The sequence below is a fragment of the Loxodonta africana genome, chromosome 3 (assembly GCF_030014295.1).
Source record: "Loxodonta africana isolate mLoxAfr1 chromosome 3, mLoxAfr1.hap2, whole genome shotgun sequence".
NCBI lineage: Eukaryota > Metazoa > Chordata > Mammalia > Proboscidea > Elephantidae > Loxodonta > Loxodonta africana.
In genome coordinates this window covers 20,720,819-20,733,136 of record NC_087344.1, presented here as the reverse complement: position 1 = coordinate 20,733,136, position 12,318 = coordinate 20,720,819, and positions in this window count along the sequence as shown.

The window sequence follows — 12,318 nt, the reverse complement described above, 5'->3', positions numbered from 1 at the left end:
AGGATTCTTAGATATGACACCAAAAGTACATGCACCAGAAGAAAAAAAAAGATAAATTGGATTTAAAATGTTTTACTTCAAAGGGTACCATCAAAGAAGTGAAAAGAAAACACATAGAATTAGAGAAAAAAAATTGCAAATCATATGCGTTCATGTATTTGTATTCAAGCTAAAAAGACAAATGACTAATTAAAAAATGAACAAAGCGCGTGAATAGACACTTCTGCAAAGAAGAAATGCACAGGAAAAGATGCTCAGCATCATTAGTCATCAGGGAAATGCAAACCAAAACTTCGATGTGATACCACTTCAAATCCACTAGGATATAGTCTATTCGGAAACCCTAGTAGCATAGTGGTTAAGAGCTACAACTGCTAACCAAAAGGCTGGCAGTTTGAATCCACCAGGTGCTCCTTGGAAACTGTATGGGGCAGTTCTACTCTGTCCTATAGGGTCACTATGAGTCGGAATCAACTCGATGGCAATGGGGTTTTTTTACAGTCTATTTTAAAAAAAAATATGTGCAACAATTGGCAAAGATGTAGAGAAATCAGAACTCTTGTACATTGTGGATGGGAAAGTGAAATGGTGCAGCAATTTTGGAAAATATTCTGGTAGTTCCTCAAATCATTAAATATAGAATTACCACATGACCAGTAATTTCACTCCTAGGTATTTGTGGGCCAAGATTTTCAGTGGTTTGGCAGTCGTAAGATGTTGTGATCACCTCCATGGTGGGATCTGCTGTGAGTAGCCAATCACTTGGAAGGGAGTTTCCTTGGGTGTGTGGCCTGCATTGAATATAAGTGGACATTCTGGCAAGGCTCATAAGATTTTTGCTCCTGCTGGATCCTTCAGCTGCTCCTGTTCGTCTGACCTCTGGTTCTTGGGACTTGAGCTAGCAGCTTACCTGTAGCCTTGCCTGCCGATCTTGGAATTCGTTGCTATTTGCAGCCTGTCAACAATAACCCTGCCCCCTGACCTACTGATCTTGGGTTCGCCAGGCCCTGTGGCTACGTGAATCAGGAGAAGGCTCTATCGTGACCCAGGGACTTGGGATGTTCCAGCCTCTACAGCTGTGTGAGCCATTTCCTTGATATAAGTCTCTCTGTGAATGGATAGAGTTGCAGCAACAGCACAGGACCAGCAGCAGCAGAGAACTTGCAGTGGCGGATTGGGGTGCCTCTGGGCACTTATTGGTGGAGCTAGGCTTGCCAACCCATGGAGCAAGAAAGCTGAGTGCCTGTGTGCAGGAGGCTTCCTGGCAGAGTGGGGAGCCTCCAGGAACTTATTGGTGGAGCTACTGAGCTTTGGAACACTTGCCCCAGCAGGGCAGATGCAGATGTGAGGCCTGAGGCGCCAAGAGGCCAAGAAACCAGGGAACAGAAGCTGAAGAGACAAAAAATACAAGAAACTGAGCTGCCTCAGTCTCAAAATGTATGGCCATGACCTCAGGGGTTTCAAAGGATGGAGCCATGGCCTCTGGTGTTTCTAAGGGTGGAGTCACCACTCATATGGACTAGGAGAATGGTGTGCCTAAAGCCAAGGGAGCAGAGTTTCGGTCCCAGTGAGCCAGGAAGGCGAAGCTGAAGCCCAGGGCCAAGGGGCCTCCACGCAGAATCTGGAGAGCTAATGTAATGTGTTCTGCTGACTTGCTTATGCCTTTTTTCCCTTCAGTTTCTCCCATTTGTAATGGAAATGTCTACCTTAGGCCTGTTCTGCCATTGTACCATTGGAAGCAGATAACTTGTATTCTAGATTTCACAGATGAAGAGGAATTTTGGGATTTTGGACTTAACTCCAAGACTTTTGCTATGATATAATGGGATGTTTTGCATGTTGCAAGGATGTGATTTTGGGGGTGGGCAAAAGATGGAATGTCATGGATTGAATTATGCTCCTCCAAAAATGTGTTTATCAACTTGGTTAGGCCACGATTCCCAGTATTGTGTGGTTGTCCTCCATTTTGTGATTGTAATTTTATGTTGAGAGAATTAGAGTGGGATTGTAGCACCAACCTTACTCAGGTCGCCTCCCTGATCCAAGGTAAAGGGAGTTTCCCTGGCACAGGACTGGTCAGTGTTTCATTCTGCTGTACATAGGATGACTATGAGTCAAAATTGACTACATGGCATCTAAGAACAACAACACTTGGTATTATGCAATAATATTGGGCTTTTTAAAATTATTATTACCTTTTCAATCTCTTCTCTCATTATGGGTCTGTTCAGATTTTCATCATTTTGTGTTAGTTTGAGTAGGTAGTGTGTTTCTAGAAATTTGTACACTTTCTCTAGGTTTTTAAATTTGTTGAAGTATAGTTTTTCATAATACACTGTTATGATCTTTCTTATTTCAGTTGAGTCTGTTGTAATGCCTCCCATTTCATTTCTTATTTTGGTTATTTGCATACTTTTCTGTTTTTCTTTTGTCAATTTGGCCAGAGGTTTGTCTATTTTGGTTTTGTTGGTTCTTTCTATTGTTTTTCTATTCTCTATTTCATTTTTTCTGCTCTGATCTTTATTACTTCGTTTCTCTTGGTGGCGGTGGGCTTTTTTTTTTTTTTTTTTTGCTGCTCTTTCTATTTGTTCATGTTGCGTAGCTAATGTTTTGACTTTGTCCCTTTCTTCTTTTTTGATGTGTGCATCTATTGCTATAAATTGACCTCTGACCACTGCCTTTGCTGTGTCCCAAACGTTTTGGTATGGTGTGTTTTCATTCTCGTTTGATTCTAGGAATTTTTTGATTCCATCTCTGATTTCTTCTATTATCCAGTGGTTTTTAAGCAGGGTGTTATTCGGTTTTCACATATTTGATTCTTTCCCTTGCTCTTCCTGTTATTAATTTTTACTTTGATGGTGGTGTGTTCAGAGAAGATGTCTTGTATTATCTCAATCTTTTGGATTTTCTTGACGGCTGTTTTGCAACCTAAGATGTGGTCAGTTCTGGAGCACATTTCATGTTCATCGGAAAAGAACATGTACTTTGCACCTGTTAGGTGGAATGTTCAATATATCTCCATGAGTTCAAGTTGGCTGATTGTGGTCTTTAGATCTTCTGTATCTTTGTGGAGTTACTTTCTAGATGTTCTATCCTTTACTGAGAGCGGTGTGTTGAAGTCTCCTACTATTATTGTGGAACTGTCAATTTCTCTTTTCAGTGTTGTTAGAATTTGTTTTATGTATTTTGGAACACTGTCATCGGGTTTGTAGATATTTATTATGGTTATGTCTTTAGATGGATCATCCCTTTAATCATTATATGTTCCCCCCCATGTGATTTTTCATTTTTCTTGAGTTACTCTCAGGATTCTTCCTTTGTCTTTGGTTTTAGAGAGTGTGATTATGATAGGCCCTGGTGATTTTCTTCTGGGGCCTGTCCTACCTGGGGTTCATTGAGCTTCTTGAATGGTCAGCTTTTCATCATTCATGATATTAGGGAGGTTTTCTGCCAGCAATTCTTCAATGATCCTTCCTGTGTTTTCCATTTTCTCCCTTGTTCTGGAACTCCTATCACTCAAAAATTTATGCTTTTGATTGCATCCCACACAATTGTCAGGGTTTCTTCATTTTTCTTCTCTCTTTTTTCTGATTTTTCCTCAAATAGAGTTGTATCCAAGTGCTTTTCTTCAATTTCACTGATCATGACTTCCATCATTTCAAACCTGCTCCTCAGCCCTTCTGTGACACTGTCTGTTTCTGAAATCTTGTTTATCTTTTGAATCTCTAATTGTTGTTTTGTATGATTTCTAGTTGTGAATTTATTTTGATATTTTGTTCTTGTATTATTTTCCTGAAATTTTTTATTGTTTTTCCTGTATTTTCCATGAATTGGTCTGCCTTTTCAATGAATCTGTGTATTTTTTCCTCATTTTTGTCAGCTTTTTGCTTCAATTCTTGGATAGCTCTGAATAATGGAGATTTGAATTCCCTATCCCATAGTTCTAGTGTCTTTTCTTCTACTGGAAAGTCATCTGGTGTTTTATTTTGGAAGCCTATTGGAACCATGCTGTCCTGTTTTTTGTAATATGTTGATTTAATATTTTTATTTATTGGAAATATGCTGTCCTGTTTTTTTGTAATATGTTTTGATATTGTATACTGTCTTCTGGACATTAAGTAGTTATTTTATTCATTTGTTGAATATAGATTTATTTGTTTCCACCTGCTTTTTGTTTTATTTGGTTATGTCTGAACAGGTGGGCTGTGCATTCTTTGTTGTTTGCTCACATTTGAACATGATAATTTTCACATCCTTGTCCAATGGGCAGGGCCAGTTGCTCAGCTATGGTGTAGTGGGGTAGGTCCAGCTGAAGCGCAGGGGCTGGGATGGGTTGTTTGTGGCATGTACTGGGGCCGACAGGGTGGGCTGGGGATCAGCACAGGGTAGGTTCTGGTAGGCCATGCCTGCGCAGCTTGGGGGGGTGCAATGTTCAGTGCATCATGCAGGTAGGCAGATGGGAGAGAGACGGTTGTGAGCTAAGATGGGTATTGGAAAGAAGAGAGAGAAGAGAGAAACAGGAGCCAAAAAAAAAAAAAAAAGTTTCGAGGGAGGCTTCTGTTGGAGTGGAGAGAGGAGAAACTGAGAAATAAAGAAAAACAAAAAGGAAAAAAGAAGAGAAAAATGATAAAAAGAAATGTCCACAGGTATCCCATCTATGAGCCTGCACAGACAAGGAAAGTGGCTCCTGAGCTGACCAGCACAACCTGGCTAGAAGGGGTGAATATGGCACACAGTGCTAGGTATCCAGGAGACAGGAAAAGAAGATCCATAAAGACAGGCTTGAAACTGAGAAATGAAGAAAAAGAAAAAAAAAATGCCCCCAGGGATCCCACCAGCAACTGGGAAATTGACTCCCAGGCCTCAGGGCACAGACTGTCTAGGAGGGGCAGAGATGGCACATAGCACCAGGTATTCAGGAAACAGGAAAAGAAGGAAAGTGGAGAGAGATGAGAAACTGAGAAATGAGGAAAAAGAGAAAAGAAAATAAATTTTAAAAAAGGCCGCCAGGGATCCCACCAGCAAAGCTTCACAGACTGGGGAAGTGGCTTTTAAGCTGAGCAGTACAGCCTAGTTAGAAGGGGTCCATAGTGCCAGGTATGTGGGAAACAGGAAAAGAAGGAAATAGAGAGAGAGGAGAAATGAATGGGAAAAAAAAGGAAAGGGAAAAAAATGCCCCTAGGGATCCCACCAGTGACCAGGGAAGTGGCTCCCAGGCCTTGGGGCACAGCCCATCTAGAAGGGGCAGAGATGGCACACAGCACCAGGTATTCACAAGACAGGAAAAGAAGGAAAATAGAGAGAGAAGAGAAATGGAGAAAAAGATAAAAGAATAAATAAACAAAAAGAAAGGCACCTAGGGACCCCAACAACATGGCTGTTCAGACTGGGGAAGTGGCCCCCAAGTCCTGCATTATAGCCCATTTAGAAGGGATGGAGATGACACACAGCACCAAGTATTCAGGAGACAGGAAAAGAAGGTAAGTAGAGAGAGATGAGAAACCCAGAAATGAAGAAAAAAAAAAAAAGAGAGAGAGAGAGAGAGGCCCCAGGGTCCCACCAGCTTGGAGGCGTCAACCAGGGAAGCAGTTCCCCAGACGAGTGGATTCACAGCCTGTCAGGAAGAAGCAAAGATGGCACATGGAGGCAGGTGTTTAAGAGAAAGGAAGGGGTAGAGGTGAGAGGCAGGGAAGAAACCAAAAGAAGCCAAAAAAAGCAACATCAGCAACACAGAAGTGGCACCAGTGTGGGCGGGGCCAATAGGGGGAAGAAGGATGGAGGGTGGGAAAGTGAGTATCACTGGTTACTGGGTGCTCTGTCTCCTACTGGGAGCTCTGTGAAGCTCCTTTCCCATATTCCCTATCCACTGATCTCCAACAAGAGTTCACGATGGTGAATCCTTGCTGCGTTAGCTGATAGGGGGCCTCCCCTCATCTGTTTCCTTGCTTTCTGTTCTCTGCTGGTTTTTTATTCCATTTGGTGCTTGGTTGAGTTCTCTATCTCTTCATTTGACGTTTAGGGTTCCAGAATTGACAACTGTCCCTGTTTTTCTTGGTTTTTGGGTCTGTTCTCTGGAGGTGCAGCATGGTGCTTTTGTCTATAGTGCCATATTGGCTCCCATTATGCAGTAATTATTAATGTTTTAAAGTGAGCGAATGGTATTGTGGCCACATTTTTAATAAAGAGGTATTACTTTTAGAGACAAGGTGAAATCATATGCTATATGGAATTTTCTTTGAAATTATCCCAGGGAAATAGTGAAGTAGGTAGGGTATAGATAAAACAAGACCATGGGTTGATAATTGTTGAAGCTGGGTGATAAGTACAAGGAGTTTAGTTACATAAAGTTGATGCATACAGAAAATTGCCAGATTTGCTGGCCAAAATTATTCTTTCTACATTTCTCTGCGTTTTAATTAACTAAAGATTTTTACCCCCACGCATCTGTCAGTTTGTGGTACTGTGGGGGCTTTTGTGTTGCTGTGATGCTGGAAGCTATGCCACTGGTCTTCAAATACCAGCAGTGTCATCCATGGAGGACAGGTTTCAGCTGAGCTTCCAGCCTAAGACAGATTAGGAAGGACTCGGCAGTCTACTTCTGTAAAGGATTAGCCAGTGAAAACCTTATGAATAGCAGCAGAAGATTGTCTGATATAGTGTTGGAAGATGAGCACCTCAGGTTGGAAGGTACTCAGAATACAACTGGGGAAGAGCTGCCTCCTCAAAGTAGAGTCTACCTTAATGACTTAGATGGAGTCAAGCTTTCAGGACCTTCATTTGCTGATATGGCACAACACAAAATGAGAAGAAACAGCTGCAAATGTCCATTAAATCTAAAACTCACTGCACTGGACAAATTGACTGAAAGAAATCTCTTTAAAGTGTTAAAAAGCAAAGATGTCACCTTGAGGACTAAGATGTGCCTGACCCAAGCCATGGTGTTTTCAGTCACCTCATATGCATGCAAAAGCTGGACAATGAATAAGGAAGACCAAAGAAGAATTGATGCCTTTGAATTGTGGTGTTGGCAAAGAATACTAAATATACTATGAATTGCCAAAAGAACAACTAAATCTGTCTTGGAGGAAGCACAACCAGAATGCTTCTTAGAAACAAGGATGGTGAGACGACATCTCACATACTTTAGACATGTTATCAGGATGGATCAGTCCCTGGATAAGGACATTATGCTTGGTAAAGTAGAAGGTCATCGAAAAAGAGCAAGACTCTCAAGGAGATGGATTGACACAGTGTTTGGAAAAATGGGCTCAGGCATAGCAACAATTGTGAGGATGGCACAGGACCAGGCAAAGTGTCATTCTGTTGTGGATAGGGTCACAACAGTTGGAACTGACTCAGTGGCACCTAACTACAACAACAAAGATTTTTTAAAAAACTGACATTTAATGAGTCAATCATTTTGCATGGGTGTTTATTGAATGGACACTTGACTCCATCATTTGTGGATGACCTCACAAAACTAAATTCTTAAAAATGCAATAGAGGAGACTTCCAGTGACACCACCCTGGTACCAATACTCAGGGAGAATCTGGCTTCATTCTTAGTCACCCAGCCTCTCTCTTTGTGTTTGCCCATCGGGTGAATTTTACTTCCCCCCTTAGCAGAACTGGAAGGAAGATACTGTGACTTTACAGAGAATTGCCCTATTGAGGTGAAGTGAAGTTGAAAGCAGTTTTATTTATTGGCGTTAGAGTCCTGGGTGACTCTAGGGGTCTGTTTGGATTGTCTCTTGGTTCTTTGAGTGATGAGAAACTTGGGTTCAAAGAAGAATAGAATCTTCCTCTATGAGAAACCGTGGATGTTGGGAAGACATGAGTTAGGAGACTAGGAGAGTTTGTTCCAAGAGGAAGGGTGCCAAAAAAGTTGAAAAACGTATCTTGCTCTCTAGTTGCCTTCTGAAGACTAGAAATTGTCAATACAGACTCCTCACTGCTATGTTCCAGCTCCTATAGGAAACTAAACTATTTAGGGAATAGAGTGGAAAGTGGACAATTTGTCTAACAAGTAGCCTTGGGAATTGACTTCTTATTGTCTCAGAAGTTGTAAATATTCCCTCAGTTCCTACAATTTATCCCCCACCTTGGCTTTTCTTCTTTGGACCAGTAAGATGTCTACCAGTGCCTCTAAGGCATCCTTCTGGCCCAAAGGTGTAACTTCATCCTCTTGTTTTCTTCTGGAACCAGAGCTCACTAGAGAGAAAACTAAGTCAATTTAACTCAGCCCTGAGTGATGATGTCAAGAAGAGGAAAGATAGCCCAGTAAGTGCTTTGGGGGAAGAAAGAGAGCGAGAATAGAATGTAGAAGGTGTAAGAGGGCAGTCTCTGTGTTCTCAGAGACGCTGAGAGATTCAGCACCCAATTACATGACTCAATTCAGCACTCAGTTACCAGCCCAGAATCCAAAAGCCACTCTTATTCACACTTCTGAACCTACTCTAGCTCTAATGCCAGCCAGCCCTTTCCAAGGCCCATGATATATAACACAGTTATTAGTATCTGATTCACTTGAGCTCCTCAAAGGACAGAGATTCACACCTTATTTCTGTAGGCTATGACAGGCCCTGGGCATCAAGCTGTGGGGGTACAGCTGGGATAGGGGTGATGCTTCCTTATGTAGAGCCTTATCAATAAGATGAAGTAAACAACTAAATCTGCCAGTTCCTGACACCTAAAAGTTTTCTTAAGAGCTGTGAAAGGACATGAAGTGCCAAAGTAAGTAGGTGAAAGCTTAGGTGTGCAAGGAAGGAAGATGCTTGGGATTAGCTCATTGAATCAGTAATTACATCAATAGGGCACACACCAGCCCCTCTTGGGTGAAAGGAAGCCTCAGTCTTTAGGTGAATTATGATACTATGCAACAGAATGCTGTCAGTGTCACAGAGTGCCATAAACCACTTATCTGATCTCAGGACACAGAAAAAGAAACTACCTTTGACTTGGGCTCAGGAACTCCAGGGAGTGAGAATGCAGAAAGGCAGCTGTCTCAGGGGAAATGCTGTTAGCTTTGAACTCAGGCAGACATGCTTTTGGAACCAAGTTCAGCTACTTGATAGCTTTGGGAACTTGTGTACAACCTTCCCCCTCTTAGAACCTTAGCCATCTCATCTGTCTCATTGTTCTTTGGTAGTGTGGTAAGTCATATACGTGAGGTGTCCATTACAAAGCTTGGTACATTTTAGGAATTCATTAGATAAATCTGGGTTCTATTAACTAAGAGATGTGAAGAAGCGTAGAGGCAGGAAATGGCTGGAAATGATGAGCTGTGATGGGAATCAGTAAATTGCAGGTATAAAAGATACTTGTAGAAGGATAGTAGTGGATAAAGCAAAAAGTATAGATTTAAAGTGGATTCAGGTTTTTAAATTTTTTTTTTTAATTTTAAGGTACAACTTTGGACTTTGTTTAGTGGGCAGTTGTGAGCAATTTAAGGACATTGTGTAGATACTGTATGAGGGCTGCCATGAGTTAGAACCGACTCAACGACAACTCATTTGATTTGGGTTTTTTTTTTGTGTGTAGGTACCAGGTTTTCCAAAAATCACTGTCTTATTCACTATGTTTCTTGAATGTTCCTTTAATTTTCTATTAAGGGTATTTTTTCATAGCTCGATAATTGCCTCTTGAGTCTTCTTCTTTACTGAACTCTGAATTCAATCATTAATTTATAGAGATTAAGAGTATTGGCTCTGGAGTCAGGCCACTTGGCTTAACTCTGCCACCTACTGTCTGTGAAACCTTGGATGATTTTATTAATCTCTTTGTGGCTCCATTTCCTCTTTTGTGAAACAGTACATACCTCATTTGGTTGTTGTGAGTAACGAATTAGCAAAGCACTTACAACGGTGCCTGGCACAATAGGGGCACTAAATAAACATAAGGATGGCAAGACTTTGTCTCATAAATGTGAGAATCGTTACCGATTCATGCCTGTGTTGAACAATTATGTTTATGTGTTCTATGTCTTACTATGAGTTTAAATTGATTCGATGGCATTGGCTTTTTTTTTTTTTTTTTTTGGTATGTCTCAGACATGCAGTTGGCCACAAAAAGAAATGGAAACACAATCCCTCCTCTGAAGTATCTTGAGGATAGGGTCTTTGTCTTTTTCAGGACTTAGTCCTCACCACTCAGCCCAGGTTCTGGTACATAATAATCATCAATAATTTTTTATTGAATAAGTGAGTGGATGAATTAATAAATAAGTGAACAAAAGTGACATGTTTAGAGCTATACTTCAGGAAGATTAATCTGGCATTATTTCAGGACGGGTTGAGGAAGGAGAATGGGTGACCTATTAACCCTACTTTGGAGGAATTAAAGAAGCTGTCAGGCAATATTGACTTTGACCTGACCTTGCATCTCCTGAGGTGATGATCCCGCAATCTAATCAAGGTGGGGTATGAAGAAAGGGTCCGGATTCCTTGGCCCAACCCCTGGCCAAGAACCCAAGGCCATGTGCATGAGTTGGTAAAATGGTCAGAGTGTAGAGAAGAGACATTTCTGGGACTTCTTGACATGAAGTCCCCATGCACTGTGGTTGAAAATCCTGTTGGGGAAGTCCTAACAGGGGCTATAGTTATACTGGGAGGATATGAGAATGCAGTGGTTGGTGGGATCAAGGTGAAAGTTTGAATGAAAACTGGAATGTTTGAATGGACTTTATGTGAAGTAGTTGCATCTCCTTTACCTGAATATTTTATGGAAATAGATACTATGTCTTACTGGAGGAATGCTTCCCTTACTTAATATTGTAAAACAGAGGACAAACCAAACCCACCCTTAGACAATATTTATTAAACATGCTAAATGAAAACCAAAAAGATTGACTGAGCCCACAGAGGTTGTTAATTTGGAACAGTATGGGGTACCTAGGAGACAAAATATGTAATAAGTCCAGTGTCTGGTCAGTTTATTTGATTTAGAAGGAAGCATATTCCACATCTGGGAATATTGCTAATTCTTATCTGGGAAAGTCTGGTACAAAAATAACATCTTTAAAGTGTTAGAAAAAAAAAAAGCAAAGATGTCACTCTGAGGACTGAGGTGTGCCTGACCCAAGCCATGGTATTTTCAGTTGCCTCATATGCATGCAAAAGCTGAACAATGAATAAGGAAAACTGAAGAATTGATGCCTTTGAGGTATGGTGTTGGCAAAGAATATCAAATATACCATGGACTGCCAGAAGAATGAACAAATCTGTCTCGGAAGAAGTACAGTCAGAATGCTCTTTAGAAGCAAGGATGGCAAGATTTTGTCTCAAGTGCTTTGGACATGTTATCAGGAGGGACCAGTCCCAGGAGAATGACATCATACTTGGTAAAGCAGAGGGTCAGTGAAAGAGAGGAAGACCCTCAAGGAGATGGACTTACACCAAAAACAAAAAAACATTGCCATCCAGTTGATTCTGACTCATAGCAACCCTATAGGACAGAGTAGAACTGCCCCACATGGTTTCCAAGGAGTGCCTGGGGGATTCGAACTACCGACCTTTTGGTTTGCAGCTGTAGCTGTTAACCACTATGCCACCAGGGTTTGACACAGTGGCCGCAAAAATGGGCTCAAGCATAGCAACAATTGTGAGGATGGCGCAGACCTGGGCAGTGTTTTGTTCTGTTGTACATAGAGTCTCTATGAGTTGGAACTGACTCAACAGCACCTAACAACAATAACAATCTGTAAAACTACTTGAAAGGAGTCTTAGAGTCCTTATGTGGGCTGCAGCTTACGGTAAAAACATGGGAGCTCTACCCAGCAATGACTGCTAAAATTTTGGATTAGAAAATTTCCATTTGAGAAATAATTACTAGCTTGCTAGTGGATATTAACTGAAAATGCCCCATAACTAAAGGACATAAAATAACCTCGAATCTTGAAATAGCCATAATGTCTTGGGTGATATTGGAGAAACACTCTAATGGCATGCCCAGAAGAGTTCTATAATAAATTGGAAATTGTTTGCAGTGGAACATGCTACTGAGAGAATGCAAAGAGGTACTCATTATATTCACAATCAGATAACCTCTTTTTCCCTGGGACTGACTTTAGAACCACCGAAGAAGCTTCCCAATCCTATTGCCACTTGGGCATTATCCTATGAACAGCTTTCGAATGGCCAACAAATAGCTGCTTTGTTTACAAGTAGCAGTTTAGAGGTGGATAACATCCTATCTGATTAAAGAAGATAAAAAGAAATCAATGTAGTGGGCTGAATTGCATGTTATTTGCCCCCATGTTTGGGTTTTTACTAACAGGCAGTGGCCAATGGCCTGGCCGTAGAATCAGGTGGATGCGTAATA